Genomic DNA, 16,853 nt, shown 5'->3' with positions numbered 1-16,853 from the left:
TGTGCGGAAGCTCTCCATCACCAAATGCCTGCCCAAACATTTAATTTAGGTGGGGAACCAGTATATCACTGAATTTCTTACAAAACTCATTGCTAAACCAATCCGGCCCTGGGGTTTTGCCATTTTTCAAAGATTTGTTTCTGTAATTTCCTCACATGTAATCTCGCCTCCCAAGCAACCACGGTCAATTTAGCTTAAAGTTGGGAGTTTGCACTTCCCTGGTGTTGCCCTGATTTGGGATGTGTATAACCTCTCATAAAACTGCTGGAATCTTTCATTTGCGTCTTTATGAGAGGTTAAGGTTTCCCGAATGTACCGTTCTCTATGCGTTTTCCTTCCCAAGTGTTCACACAGATAGACAGCCAAACTCCTTTTCAACAGCTAGGAGACCGAGCATGCTTTCTCCTGTAATGACTTCATACACAGCAGGTAAGCCAAGAGAACAACATTGAATGGGAGTGAAACTAGAAAAGAAAACACAAAAACAGACTTAATGGACTGCTATGTGAGCAACAGGTATGTATGACCGGCTTAACATTACCACTGCAGACCAACAGGTGAGTAGCAGGTAAGTATATGATGGTATTGTTATTTTATAGGCTATAACACATTAAGCTATTATGGCCACACAACCTCGGAAAATTTCCATAAAACTAATCACCATCAGTTATCGAACATCTAACACTTACAGCCATTGATTTCTGAGTGATACGCACAATGGATTAGACATGAGAAACTACAGGGATGCAGCCATGCCTTTTCACAGTTTATGGTTCTTCCAACTTTGTTGGTTCATGCATATAACATTACAAAACATATTTCAACAGTCACCTTAGTGTCTCTAACATATAAAACACATTTCCTCCCACCCAGTATCTGATTTAATCCTATGGATTGCGCACTCGTTCTCCAATTGTTGATGTCTCACGAGCAGTTTATCGCCAAACTTGAATTATGTACACTTCGTTAACATGAAAGCTTTACTAATTCTTGCTGAGAGTACGGTGTTTGTATTGAAGTGTCAAAATCTGATAAAATTCTTCTATAGAAGGGCATTGTGGGTTTTCTGCATCGCTTGGGTATTTGATCTTTCAATATTAACTGATCCACTTTGCTACATTAAATTAAATAATGCGTCTTTTCAATTAGGTAGGCCTTTAGTGGCTCCCAGAGTAATGTGGGTGAAGTTTTGGGCTTGTCTCTCAAGATATATGCATTGCACACGAAACAGAGTCAATAAGGAGCTGTGGGTTAAACCTCCAACTTCCCTGTTGCCGAGGTGTGTCACAGTCTGATCAGGCAGTGATCAGAGATAATATTGTGGTACTCAGCATTGCAATAGATTTCCATCAACCAGAAACTAGTGGATTCTAGTGTAGACATTATGGATAGGAGTGAAAAGAGTAATTCTTGCCTGTTGCATTTGAGATCCTCCATAGTTCACACAGACTCTTATTCTCGAGATTTACACTGAGAAGCTTACTTGTATTGGAGGGGGTTATGCTTTGTGCCGATAATCTGTCCAGATATTGATCTCATACACAATTACAATAACCCCCAATAATCAAGTGTTGGAAATATCTGGTACCAACCTTAATGAAACATTCAGGATCACCCTGATTTGGCCGATGAATATCAAACAATTTAACAGGCCTGGAATGCAATTCTCCCACCCCCGAGACAGACCTCCCCTCATCAGCGATGGTGGACTGACTCCTAAAAGGAACTCTTTTGCAAATCATATTGGCTACCCCTCCGGATTTAAATGGGAAGGAAGAGTGGTAAACTTGGCTTATCCATCTACATCTGAATCTATGAATGTGTTTCCTGCAAAAATATAACCTGATTTAAGACAGTTTAAACTTGCCAGCACCTTACCCCTTTTAACTGGTTCACCGATTCTTTTGACATTCCAAAAGGGGGGGGAAAATGTTGACCCGTCCTCTCCTTGGCTTCACATGAAATCATCCTGTATCATATTGATTTGTCAAAATCCTATCTGTTAGGTAGCACCCCCCCCCACCCACCCGCTATCCCCCCAACCCTAAAAGCAAGTCCATAAAACCAGCACATCATCTAGCTCAGACATGGGCAACTGGCGGCCGGCGGGCCGCATTCGGCCCCCCATCGTCACTCACTGCAGCCCGTGGGTCAGTTTCCAACTATCAAAAAATTGTTGGTTTCACCAGTGTGCGAACTATACCATTGCTTTCGGGGGAGCTCGCTTTTGTTTAAGGGGGGCGCTTGCGCGTGCCTCAAATAAAAGGCTGACTGTGACTCTTGTTGCAACATGGCTGCAAGCATGGAGGCCTACTTGCTTTATGTCAGCAAGTCTGATGAATAGGGAACGTAAGGTACGTCACCCGCATTGTTAGGCATGTAAAAAAAAATGTAAACAGGAGCCTGAACAAATAAATCTATGAGCGACTTGTTCATTGAAAACACTCAAAATAAATGTATTTTGACTCGTGTAATGTGGCCTGGCTTTATCGTCCTGTAGTACCATATCGTCTGGATAAGGTGAACCACAAATTCAAAAGTAGCAGCATAATATAACATAATCAGTTAATGACCACGTCGAACCTCCACACGGGTATCAAAACCAAACATCACAGTATGCTACAATAGGCCAACTAAAGCTGGGTACAGCATTGTAGCGAATTCGGGGGACAACGCAACCACAGGAACTGCCGCGGCCGGGAAGCGAACCCGTATCGCCCGCACCGCAGGAGACATCGCTAAGCGCTAGACTAAAGGATCAGACCCGCCAGTCAGCGTGTCTTCTTATCCATTCACGTTACAGTATACTCTGCATAGCTTCTCGGCACAAATAAGACGCGGATAGGTCAAACAGCAGAACAGCCTATAAACACACAAATGCACGAGCATTACATCAAAAGCAGAGCATGCCGGCCTGCCTACAAGGGGTTGAGTCCTCATCAACAGTTAAAGTACCCCATCACATACAGACGAGCGCAATACTTTCTCGGTACAATTAAGACATCAAATGCGAGGGTCACATATCAACAAACCAGCCTATAACAACACAGACACGCATGCACGAGCATTGTGAATACCAACAGAAGTAGGCCAGGCTGCCTACAACGGGTTCAGTCCTCATCAACACCCATCACATACAACACAGTGCTAATAGTGAATAATACAGTTAATTGGGATTAGCCCTTACCTTAAAACAGAAGCGACCACAAAGGCCTGGGATCAGCTGCCTGTTCGTCCAGAAGCCCATGATGTGTGAAGTAATACTTTGGGTAGTATTGGTCGAGGATCAATGACCACACCGGGTTATAGAACTCAGGTTTTATCGTGGCTCAGTAGGCAGACGTAATAACCATACATGGTAGTGGTGTAACTATAATAACGGTCCGGGTAGTACATAACACCTAGTGTAGTTCCAGTGGATATACATGGCGTTATCCCCCTGTTTAGTTTTCAATTTTTTCATTACACAGAGGTTGCCTTCTCCCGCTTTTTTTTTTTTAAGACAACTCACTCAGAATTGTCCATCTCAAAAAACAATAAACATATTCAGAGCCCTCCTTTTGTGTGCGATTGTCTCTACTCATAGTCCTTGCAGTGAGCTGGTTTGGAAACAGCTCTTCCATATCTTGTGCGTACTGTCTTGTGTTTCACAGGCTTGGCTGGAAGAAGTTCCAGCTGCATGAGTGTCCCGTTGAGGTTCTGTGAAGCGGGTTCTTGCGCTCCTCAGTGCATGGGGGTGGTGAATTTCCCGCAGGTGGCTCCTGCCACGTCTGAGTTTGTTCCCATTTGATTTTTGCACAATGTAGCTCCTTGGCTCATCGCACTTTTTTACGACGGTGGCTGGATACCAAGTCCCTTTTTCCTTGTTTAGGACAGATACGTGCTGTCCGGGACCGAGTGGAGGTAGTTCTCTGCCGCGGTCATGATGTTCCTTCATGTTTGCTGTTCTCTGCTCCAGGTGGAGTCGGTTTTCCTCCTTGTCTGGGTCCCCTCGACTCGGCAGCAGGATGGTGACTGGCCTTCCGAAGATCAGTTCTGCTGGTGATGGTAGTTTACTGTCGATGGGTGTTGCTCTGACCTGTAGTAAGGCCACTTGTATGTTACCTCCTTGTCTCATGGTTTTCTTCACAATGGACTTGATGTGTCGCACATGCCTCTCAATGAATCCATTGCTTTTTGGATAGTGGGGTCAGCTTGTCACGTGCCTGATTCCCCAGTCAGCCGTGAATTTCTGGAACGCGTGCCCTGTGTACTGGGGTCCATTATCTGCAAGTATCTCGTCAGGCCTTCCAAAAAGAGACATGTACATTTCCATTTTTTGTGCAACTGCCCGGCTGGACACAGGCATTTCATCCACTAGAGGGAACTTAGAATATCTGTCCACAATCAGTAAATACTGATGTCCATCGATCTCGAATAGATCGGAAGCTAGGGATTGCCATGGTTTTGACGGTGTGTTGTGTGGGTTGAGAGGTTGCTTTGGATTTGCATCCTGATGTTCCACGCATACGCTACATGACCTGCAGACTCTTTCGATATCATCGTTCATTCTGATCCAGTAGACCCTTTCTCTCGCCAGTCGCCGTGTCTTTTCGATGCCCTGGTGTCCTACATGCAGCTGTTCGAGTATAGAATCAGTCATGGAGTCTGGGATGAGCACCTGTCTGCCTTTGAATATGACTCCTGCTTCAACTGCGAGCTCATCTCTGAATGAGCAGTACTCACGTAGTTGTCTTGGTAGAGGTTTGATGTTGTCTGGCCATCCCTGGTGGATCAGCTCTTTCAGTGCATCGAGTCTGGGGTCGCTGGTGGTTTCCGTGCGGAGTGCGTCCTGTTTCTCGGGAGAGAAGTTTATCATTGCAACAGTGAGCATCTCTGGATCCTCGACTTCTGCCTCTATTCCGTCAATGCGCTCGTCCAGCTCGATGTTGCTGTTGTTCTCAGGGTTGGGTAGTCGGCTGAGTGTGTCTGCCAGGACCATCTGGTTTCCTGGTCGATACGTGACCTCGTAGTTGTATCCTTGTTTTTGATCAGCATTCGCTGAAGCCGTGGCGGGGTGGCATGCAGTGGCTTTGTGCATATGGTAACGAGGGGTTTGTGGTCTAACTACAATGAATGACTTCCCATACAGGTAGGTATGGTATCGCTGCATTCCATAGACTATGGCCAGCATTTCTCGCTCTATGTTGCTGTACCTGGATTGGCAGTCATCCAGTGTCTGAGCCAAAAGCTATGGGTCTTTTGTTCTGCAATAATGACACGCCCAGTCCTTTCTGTGATGCATCGACCTCAAGTGTCAGAGGTGTGCTTGGATCATAGTACTTCAGGCAGTCATGTTCGTTGATAACTGATTTCAGGTCCTCAAAGCTCTTTTGGTGGTCAGTGTCCCATGTCCAAGGCACGTCACTTTTCAGCAGCACCCCGTGTGTGTGCTTTGTCTGCGAACTTTGGGATGTAGGGTGACAGGTAGGTCAGCATCCCCAAGAATCTGCTCAGTTCATCTTTGTTCTGGGGTGTCGGCATTTTCTGGCTGTCCCCGATTTTGGCTGGGTCAGGTTTGATACCCTTGTCTGTGTACAGGTTGCCAAAGAATGAGATGCTTGTCTGTTTGATTGTGCACTTGTCACTATTGAACACAATACCTGTCTTGGCTGCTCTCTCCATCAGGTTGGTCAGGTTCCTGTCATGCTCCTCTTCGCTTGCTCCGTAGACTGCGATATCATCGGCTATGCTGACGACACCGTCGAGCCCCTCCAGGATTTGGTCCATTTTTGCCTGGAAGAGATCTTGAGAGACACTGAGACCAAATGGCAAACGTTTCCAGCAGTATCTACCAAATGGAGTTCGGAATGTGGTTAGCAGTTGTGACTCTTCCTCTAGGTGTATTGACCAATATCCAGCTTTTGCGTCAAGTTTGCTGAATATTTTTGCATTTGCAAACTTCGGGTTCAGTTCCTCCACAGTAGGAATCTTGTGTGGGCATCTCCTAAGGCTGGCATTAAGCTTTTGGGGGTCTAAGCATATGCGAAGGGAACCGTCTTTGTGCTGTATGCCAGACTCGAGCACCAGTCTGTGCTATTTTTCTTAACACATCTTGTTCGACTAGGTTATTTAGTTCTTCTTTCAGTTTGTCTTTGATGTGAATGCTGCACTTACGTGGTGGGTCTATGAATGGTTCAGCATCCTTTTTCAGGAAGAGCTTGGCCTTTCCACTGAAGTTGCCAATTTTGTCAAACTGGTCTGGGTATGCTTTCTTTAGGTCTGCACTGTTAGATATGGTCATTTTGGGTTTTGTCTGTCTTGCATCAGTTGCAGTCTATGGATTCTGAAATTTACGTTCAACTTTAGCTGTTTTTCAAAGAAGTCCCATAGTTTGGCAGGCTTTTTCTTTTCATCATCGGTGAGACCACTGGCGTTCAGTCTTTTTAATCCTTCATCTCCGATTCCACGACATATTTTCCTAGCTTGTTTAGCTGCGCCATTTATTTCTTCATCTTCTAAATACAGAGTCATTTTCTGTTTATACAGTGAAATTGCCTCACCCAGGTCCGGGTCTGACCAATTCATCGTCGGTAGATGCGATGCCATGACGTCTCCTGTTACTAGCTAGCTAGTTAGCTTTGCGGCTAGCTCAGCTCCGGCGCACTCTTGCTTGAATGATGACAGAAATTATCCACGGACAATTTTATCAGTCTATCTTCATAGAGAGTACTTTACCGCTGCCACCATGAAGTAATCCTTGGGGTAGTATTGGTCGAGGATCACTGACCACACCGCGTTATAGAATTCAGGTTTTATCGTGGCTCAGTAGGCAGACGTAATAACCATACATGGTAGTGGTGTAACCATAATAACAGTCCGGGTAGTACATAACACCTAGTGTAGTTCCAGCGGATATACATGGAGTTATATCACTATAATGTGGACTGATGATGACCTGATGTAACCCAAGCTCGCCAAAGGGGGTCCATTAAGACCCACAAAAAGGAGCGACGAGGGGCTGTTTTCACGCAACCTATCGCGGGTCTTGCTATCAGTACTGCAGAAACCCCCCCTCTCACACTCAGATGGGGTGGGGAGGGGTACGTCCTGCTTGCTGTGCAAAGCTTTTCCAGCGTTTTGCCTGGTGCGTTATCTTGTAACGTCCAGTCGCGGAACTCCTCAGCCGCCTCCAAGTGTTTTAGCGAACCCAGCTGACAGCAACCCCAGCAGGTGTGGCATCAGCGTCGGCCGTAGAAGGCGCTCTGGTTACTCTAGAAAGGGCCAGCATGGGTTTTAGTGCCAACCAAGCAGTGACACACCTGATCCCACTAATCAACCAGTAGGGTCTTTGCTGAGGAACTTGATTAGGAGACAGGTGTGTAACTGCTTGGTCGGAACAAAAGCCTTCACCCTCACTGGCCCTTTCTGGATAAAATTGCCCCACCCCCATGGAACATCTGCGACTAAGCTCCCTTGGTTTCTTCTTGGCGGCTCGGCGCTCCGTTTCTCAGACGCCATTTTGGACGACGACGTTTGCGCGCGGCTCTGAGTGGTCTCAAGTTTCTAAAGCTTTTGACGGATGCGAAAAAAGGCAGAAAATCGAACCTGTTCCGAAATCTTTACGGACGAAACGTTTCGGAGTCGGCGTGTAAACGTGATTGACACAGCGCGACGTCGTATTTATTTTCAAACGTGCGACAAAATTCGGACGAAGTCCTTAAGACAGTTTGCTTTTTCTGATTGCGCCGCCACGCTTCGATGGTGATAGCAAGAATTGCATGCATGCCGTTATAATAGTAATAATTAATTTGATTATTATTGTTACGACCCTCGGTCTGGAGAGGGTGCAACTATTAGTGTACTGAGTAACAGTGAGACAAACGTATAGATATAAAATAAATATATTTACTAACGATGACAGGACAAGGGAACCGAACGGTTGCCAAAACAAACTATTAACAAAAGTAACCCACCCTTGACAGTGCTGAAAAGCACCAAACCTAAAGACAAAAAGTGGCAACCGCTGCTAACCTAGTGTGTCTAACAGAGGTAAGGTACGTGATGGGGTGTTTGCCCATGGGCATCTTACCTTGATCCCCTTGCCCAAAAGAGCTAAACATAACTCAAAATACAAACTAAACCAAAAACGGGCCAGACGTTACAAACAAAGTAGCTATATCACACAAACTAAACTAGCTGGCCGGTGAACTGAACACATGTGGGGGTTTAAATGGGAGACTGAACAGCTGATGAAGACTGGATTCGTTGACCTGTTGATTAGGTGATGAGGAGCACCTGAATGTAGAGTCAGAGTGATACAGGAGGCAACACAAAACTATACGGACACACCCGTGGCCGTAACACCCCCACCCATAAAAACAAGCCCCTACAGGCTTAACAAAAAAAAAACCACAAGAACCAAAACAAGACAATGTACTACATAACAGCAACATGTGACCAAACAAAACGGTGGAGCACCTCAGCCACAACAAAGGGTCACCACAAGTAGCGCCGCTACATCCAAAATGTTACCCAAATATGGCCAGCACCTTCCCACCAACACATGGTCACATACCAAGTGGCCCTCAACCACAACAAGTTACTGACAGACAACACAAAGTAGCGCACACACCGTCACGGTGGCGACCCACGCTAAATGACGTAGCTGCGTTCGACCCGCAGGTGAACCAGCTACAACTAGTGACCACACCTCGGTCACCGTGGCGACCCACGCCAAATGACGTAGCTGCGTTCGACCCGCAGGTGAACCAGCTACAACTCGTGACCACAGTCACAACACAAGGTGTGCCAGCGTGGACCAGCTGGTGGTGGAAGCAAAGAGCGCAGCGCGCCCCGCACTCATAGCCTTAAAGGTCTACCGTCCGCAACTCCCCTCCAGCCTCTCTGCCACAAACCCCGCCCCCCAAATCTCCCACTGGAGACCTGACTCAGCCTGCCTCTCAGGCGGGCGTCAGCACCCACGCCGAGTGCAACACAGGGGACCAGGGATCGAACCACAACAGCCTGGCCGGCAGCTTCGCCCTAGCATCGGACCTCGTCCGCGTCGGCACGAAGCTCTGCCACCAGAACCAACACCATGGCAGAGGATGAAAGGAAGTGGACCAGCAGCCACAGCCGTACCCACCACCAAACCAAGAACACACCAACAACACCTGTTAACACTAAACAATAATGAACACTGTGCTTAACACCACCCAATGCTAACACAGCACACTACAGGAAACAGCAACTAGCCAGACCAAAGCCGCCAATATCCCGGACGAGCCCCCATTTGTTACGACCCTCGGTCTGGAGAGGGTGCAACTATTAGTGTACTGAGTAACAGTGAGGTGAGGGTGCAACACAGTGAGACATAAACATATAGATATAATAAATATATTTATTAACAATGACAGGACAAGGGAACCGAACGGTTGCCAAAACAAACTATTAACAAAAGTAACCCACCCTTGACAGTGCTGAAAAGCACCAAACCTAAAGACAAAAAGGTGGCAACCGCTGCTAACCTAGTGTGTCTAACAGAGGTAAGCTACGTGATGGGGTGTTTGCCCATGGGCATCTTACCTTGATCCCCTCGCCCAAAAGAGCTAAACATAACTCAAAATAGTCACAATGCCAGACGTTACAAACACAAAGTAACTACATCACACAAACTAAACTAGCTGGCCGGTGAACTGAACACATGTGGGGGTTTAAATGGGAGACTGAACAGCTGATGAAGATTGGATTCGTTGACCGGTTGATTAGGTGATGAGGAGCACCTGGCGGATACCTGAATGTAGAGTCAGAGTGATACAGGAGGCAACACAAAACTATACGGATACACCCGTGGCCGTAACAATTATTATTATAATCAACCTTATGTAACCGGTTATTTTCTTGCCTGGTGCGGGATTCGATACGGGGTGTACTGCACCACAAGGCGACATCACTAACCGCTCGGCTAAAGGATCAGACCCGTTAGATAGGGGCTAACGGGTCTTATTAGTAGTTTACACTGATATAGCGCTTCTCTAACATTCAACGTCGCATTAAAATTAACGGGGTGAAACAAGACAACAGACTAACAGGGCACAAACATACAGGGGTGGATGGGAATGGGGGGCTATGAGAGGGAGAAGCAGCAGTGTATACTCTCCCACTTCAACACAAAAGGCCAAGAAAAACAAAAAACAGCACTGTAGACGTTGATTATCATTATTAATGATTTCCTTGATGAAATGTATGGCAGACAGTCTGTGGAAACAGCAGATTCTTCTCTGATGTGGACTGGTTTGTTAACTCGGTTATGAGGATTAGAACAACGGGTGGATATGAAGAGGTTGGCAAACAGGAGAGGCTCCCTCTAAAGAAGGTTCTGACTAAACTAAGGCAAGAAAAGAGAGGAAAGTATAGCACTTGTATTCATTTAGGCTAGGATGCTCCTTAGTTTACCTCGGCTCTGAGGAGTAAATATGAAAAGACGAGTGGTAAAGGAAACAGTTGGCAGGTTTATTGCAGTGCATTAAACATTGCTTATAATTGAAAATTTGGGGAAAAAAACAATGAAAAGAGCTCTCGTAACCAAAAAAATAAAGGGTCATTAGTGTCTCTTTGTTTCTCTAAGTGTTTCACTACCCGGGTATGATAATTTAGTGTGATTATTCCTTATCTGGCAATTTCCTGCGAATCCGTTGTGTCGGTCCTGTTTAATGGGACCCAATGGGTCTGGCCACACCGCTTCCAGGTTTCCTTCAGAAGGCTTCACCACTGAGACCGGCTCGCCATCACGTTTCAGCTAAGAGTTGATCCAAGCTACATACCAGGTCATCCAAAACCAGTCGTATACATCTAAAATCTTTATCAAAAATGAATTAGGGAGCCTTATGTATGAATCATGCGTCGACAATAGCCTAATTTTATGCATGATCCATGACGAAGACACAGAAAAATAGAAATGCATTGTCAATAATTTAGAGACCCTCCCCCCCAATCTTTTTTTCACAAATCATGTTTTCAGAGGAACTCATGTCTTATTAAGGGGAGCCAAGCTCCCCCTGGCTCCCCCGTAGTTTGCGCCTTGGTTCACAGACATTGGAAGCAAGCGGGCCATCCATCCATCCATTATCCAAACCGCTTATCCTACTCTCAGGGTCGCGGGGATGCTGCAGCCTATTCCAGCAGTCATTGGGCGGTAGGTGGGGAGACACTCTGGGCAGGGCGCCAGACCATCACAGGGCAGTATTCCATCCATCCATCCATCCATCCATCCAAGCCGCCCATCCCAACCGGGGTCGCGGAAGCCATTTGACCACATTTGAATCAGAACCCATGTAATTCTACTGTCCACTGATAGAGGGCGCTCCCTTGAAACACAAAGGGCCTGTAGCCGAGCAACTGCTTTCACATGGTCTTGTATTAGTCTCGTCGGGCCTCTTCTGCAACGACACGCGACGAGGAGAGACATGAGCGGCAAAAAAGAAAACTTGACCTAGAGAACCGTGTCTTCCAGGCAAGATGGGAAACAGAACATCTTTTTACGGCATGCAAAGGCAAACCTATGTGTTTAGTGTGCCTGGAAACAAAATCCGCCATGAAGGATTTCAACTTGAGTCGCCACTACAATACCACGCACAAAGACAAATATGGCATGTACACCGGAGGTGCCAGAGCCGCCATCATCGCTGACCTCAAAGGAAAAACACACCAACAGCAGAGCCTTTTTACCAAAGCCACATGTACACAGGAGTCCTCTCTCAAGGCCTCTTATGCTGTTTCCCTGTGAACTGTTGCAAAGAAGCGCTTGTCAGATGGCAAAACAGTGAGGCTATGTGTGCAGTAGAGATGGGTAAACCTTTTGGAGATGATAACTTGGTCGTGGGTGAGTTTCAGTGGCTTCATCAGTGTATGAATGTGTGTGTGAATGGGTGAATGTGAGGCATACATTGTAAAAAAGTGCTTTGAGTGGTTGGTAGACTAGAAATGCGCTATATAAAATGCAGTCCATTTGCCATTTCGAGCTAAGTGCATGTTTATTTGAAACGTCTTGGAGGGCAGGCAGAGTAGAAATGCACAACAAACATGAATATTAGTTGTTGCACTTAGTGTGAATATTAACTTTTTACCATTATTGAATGATGATTTTTGAGACCCCATTGCACTGAAATAATGGTATATCTCTCAGGAATGTGAACGTTTTGTTTCTGCGTTACGCTCATTAAATACAAATTTTGGTATAATAAACTTTAATTACCGGTATATATTTTATTCTTTTCATTAAATTAGTAGCTATAATTGGTTAATTGAGTGATGGGGTTATAGTATCCCACTGGTGAAAGAAAGCACAGTCACAATATGGCCCTCTAGTAGTGATAACATGTTTGTGGCCTTTTCTGTCATCAAAGTCGCCCATCCACGTTTTACCTGTTACTTCTAAAGCACAGCGCAAACCTACTACAGGAGAAAGATAAATAATGATAATAATAAACTTTATTTATATAGCACCTTTCAAAACACAGTTACAAAGTGCTTTACAATAAAATAAATCCAATAAAAACAGAACACATTTAAAACACAAAAAGGTCAAAACAAACTAAAAGCCATAAAAATAACACTTCATAAAACACAAAGAGAGTAGAATAAACTAAAATGCCATACAATATAAATTAATTCACTGAAAAGCAATTTTAAAATAGTGGGTTTTTAAAAATGATTTAAAAGATGAGACAGAGATTGTGGCCCTGATCTCCTCAGGCAGGTCATTTCAAAGTGTATGGCCCTGACTGCAAAGGCTCTATCACCTTTGTGTCTCAATCTGGACCTTGGAACAACAAGGAATGATGCATCCGAGGATCTCGGGGAGTGGGAAGGGACATAAGGTGATATGTGATCATGTTTCCCAGTTCGTGTTAAAACACTGGCAGCAGTTTTGGATGAGCTGGAGGCAGGAGAGAGATTTTTTTACTGACGCCAGAGAGCAAGGAATTAGAATAGTCTAATCAACTGGTTATGAAGGCATGGATGGTGGTCAATGCACCTGAAACTGAGTGCAGAGGCCTTTTGTCCAAGTCTGGCGTTCAGCAGCCCCCCATCAGAGCCTTTATGGATGACCTCTCTGTCACCACATCATCAGTGTCTGGTGGTAGGTGGAGCCTCCAGGGCCCACAGAAGCTCATCTCCTGGGCGAGGATGAGTTTTATACCCGCCAAATGTTAAGCCAGTGTTGAAGAGGGGAAAAGTGGTAGACCAGTTTCGCTTTTGGATGGCATTGCAATCCCAATCATTACAGAGAAATCAGTCAAGAGTCTAGGCAATGTCTTTGACTGTAGCCTTAGGGATAGCAGCAATCCAAGCAACCATCAAGGAGCTTGAGACTTGGCTCACCACACTAGACAAGTCTGGCCTACCTGGCAGGTTCAAGGCTTGGATTTAACAACATCACATCTTACATCCAAGTCCTTTGGCCTCTGCTGGTTTACGAGGTACCCCTGTCGACTGTGGTAAACTTGGAGAGGAAGATCAGTAGCTAACTCTGGAGATGGCTGGGTCTGACACACAGCCTTAGCAGTGCAGCACCGGATGGGAGGAACAACAAACTCCAGCTCCCTATCATCACGAGAGAGGCACTGCTCTATCGGGACTTCAAGGACTCTAGAGGGGCATCAGCAGGCATTATGGTGCAGACAGGCAGGAAGTGGAGAGCCCAGGGAGGCCTGGAGATAGCAGAGCCTTGGCTGAGACACAGGGCTTTGGTGGGCACGGTGGCAACTGGATGGGCATTGCTGGGAGCCATCCCACAACCCTGCTATGATACAGCCCATGGCAAGGACAAACATCATCTAGTCCTGGAGGAGGTGCGGGCAGGTGTCAAGGAGGAAAGGACCAGCAGAATGGTGGGCATGTGGCAGCAGGGAGCATGGACAAGGTGGGAGGATGCACTGGAGAGGAAGATATCCTGGACAGAAATCTGGCAGGTAGAACTGCAGCAGATCAAGTTCATGGTACAAGCCGTGTATGATGTTCTACCTAAACCAGCAAATCTCCATCTCTGGGGCAAGATTGATTCTCCATCATGTCCTCTGTGCCCTGGAAAAGGTTCACTCGAGCACATCTTCAGCTTCTCCCCATCAGCCTTGGATGAAGGCTGATACCACTGACGACATGACCAGGTGCTGAAGACAGTCGTAGAGGCCATCTCCAAAGCAGTGGCCAACAGCAAGCAAGCCCGCAGACAGAGGAACATTCCTTTTGTCAGAGCTGGTGAGCAGCCTCAGTCACAGCCCAGACCAGCAGCCAGTCTCCTCAACTCTGCGTCAGACAGACAGCAGTGAGTCGACTTGAGGGGGGGGGCAGCTCAGATTCCCAGACCACATTATGACAACTTCATTGAGACTACATCATGACAACTCCATAGTGCTATCGTCAGCCTCTTCAAAACAGGTGCTCCTTATAGAGCTGACAGTTCCCTGGGAGGACCGGATGGAAGACATAAATGAGCAGAAGCAGTCCAAGTACCAGGAGCTGGTGGATGAATGCCAAGGAGAGGCTGGAAGGCATGTTGTGAGCCCATTGAAGTGGGGTGTAGAGGCTTTGCTGGCTGCTCATTGTGCAAGGTCTACACTCTACTTGGCATCACTGGGGTTGCAAAAGGAAAGCCATCAAGACTTCCATGGAGGCTGCAGAGAGGGCATCCAGATGGCTTTGGATCACAAGGAGTGATCTGTGGGTCAATGCTGCCGGGACACAAGCCAGGGCCTGATCAACCTTGGTTGTGTCACCTGAGCAATGGTGTATGATGCTGAAAGACCCGAAACACCCAAGAACCTCAGGAAACATCACTAATGATGTATCCCAGTGCATCCTAGGATGTATCTTCGAATCCATATTTTTGGAGTTGTTAGCCATGAAATATTTCTGCGATAATGAAAGCCAGATTGAACCAGTGATTTAACATGTTTGTCTAAGCTGAGGATTTCATCAGTAATGACACCAAGGGACTTCTGGTCCAGTGCGAGATGGGATAGTCCCGTTTTGAGAGGCTCCACTTCCTCCTCCAAAAGTGTACAATTTAAGAATACATTTTGCCATGAGAAGGGGGCAAAACATAACAAGTTGTAGATGAGCAACGGCACAATGGGGAAACTGAGTAAAGAAAAAAATGCTAATAAACAAACTACACTGAACGATACAAGTGGTTAAGATAAAGCTAACATCAACTTGATGGATGCTGGCAGCTATCAAGCTACAGCGCCGGAAGAGGCACCGGCAATGACTGACATCATGACTGCTATCAATCGGCTGAATCAAAATGTCGACTCAAAAGTTTGAGTTGTTCAGCGCATCCATTGCTGGTCTGAAACAGTCACTGAATGATGCAGGGCAAAGAATAACCTCAAACAAAGGTGGACTGAATTATCACGAGATCCAAATTAAAAATCTGGAAGATCAGTGTTCAAGATGGGTGGAGGAGGCCAGGTCGCTCAGTGAGCGGTTGGACGAACTTGTCTTGCTATCTAGACTACAAAACATTCGAATCATAGGTGTTCAAGATGGTATGGAATAGGGCAACCCTGCAGACTTTGTTTAGAAGTTTATACCAACATTACCTGGTGAAGAAAACTTTGATAACAAACCTGTTAAGCGGGACCACGCACACAGGGTTCATGTGAAGGCAGCAGCAACAGATGGCCGCCCTCATCAATTTATTACACGGATCCATCACGATTCAGTAAAGGAGCATATACTGAGACTTTCCTCACAGAGGTCCCCTTTACAGTATGAGGGAGCACGTATTTTTGTTTTCCTGGACTTGGGTCCAGCAGTGATGAAGCAATGACAGCAGTTTGATGACACCAGGACAAGATGCAGGGCTCCAGAGGTGAGATGCGGGTTCCATCATCCAGCGATATTCGTTGTCTCAGTTGGCACAGACAAGCACATGTTCAACAATCTGAAGGATGCTGAGAAGTTGGTGGATGACAAGCAAGTGCCACGCTAACCCAGCTAGCCATGGTCAAGGATACGAATGACAGCTAATTTTCATCTTAGGCTAACATGAATTATTGCAGCATTTCAACCTGTCCAGTTTATTTGCTTCTCATGTTCTGCAGGACAGGAGGAAGCGGACATGTACACTGTCATGGTATGTTACGAGCTTAGGAGGTTTTGGACTTGGGGGTGTTGGTTCTCAGAGGGGAGGGGGAGGAGGGAAGCAAAGGGCCCCGGGGGACAGCGCAGAGTGTTCATGTTTAGTTTATGTTGTTCACATATGGTAGTTCACATGTTCTTGTATTTTGATGGTGGCTTGTTTACAGTACAACCTGGGGCAGGAATATGTCATGTCATTAAATAACGGTGACATCACAACCACAGTGAGCTGGAAGGTAAGGGGATTTAATTACCCTGTTAAAAGAGGGAAGATAATGGCACATTTGAAAAACTTGAAAGCTGATTTTCTGTATCATCAGGAGACGAATACAGCTAGAGACAAACTACGGATGGGATGGGGATCACAAATACACCAGTCAAACTTCAGCGCCAGAGGAGTCACCATTCTTATTAAGAAAAATGTGGCATTTGATCATATGTATAGTCAAGAATTCAAATGGGCAGATTTATAATTGTATCAGAGACACTCAATTGTGTTCCTGTCACAATGATAAATGTTTATGGCCCAAATTTTGACGACCCGACATTTTTTCAGTTTTGAATGGAATTCCAGATGGTGATACAAATATTATAATGGGAGGGGACATCAATTGCATTATGGATGTTTTACTGGATAAACAATCGCCAAGGTCGGAGATCTCGTGATGCGCCGATCTGAGTAGACAGAAATTCCGCCTCCCCACTGGATTGCTGTAAATTTCGTT

This window comes from Lampris incognitus, chromosome 2 (genome assembly GCF_029633865.1).
Source record: "Lampris incognitus isolate fLamInc1 chromosome 2, fLamInc1.hap2, whole genome shotgun sequence".
NCBI lineage: Eukaryota > Metazoa > Chordata > Actinopteri > Lampriformes > Lampridae > Lampris > Lampris incognitus.
The sequence above is the reverse complement of the archived record's forward strand: the minus strand, read 5'-3'. Positions refer to the sequence as shown.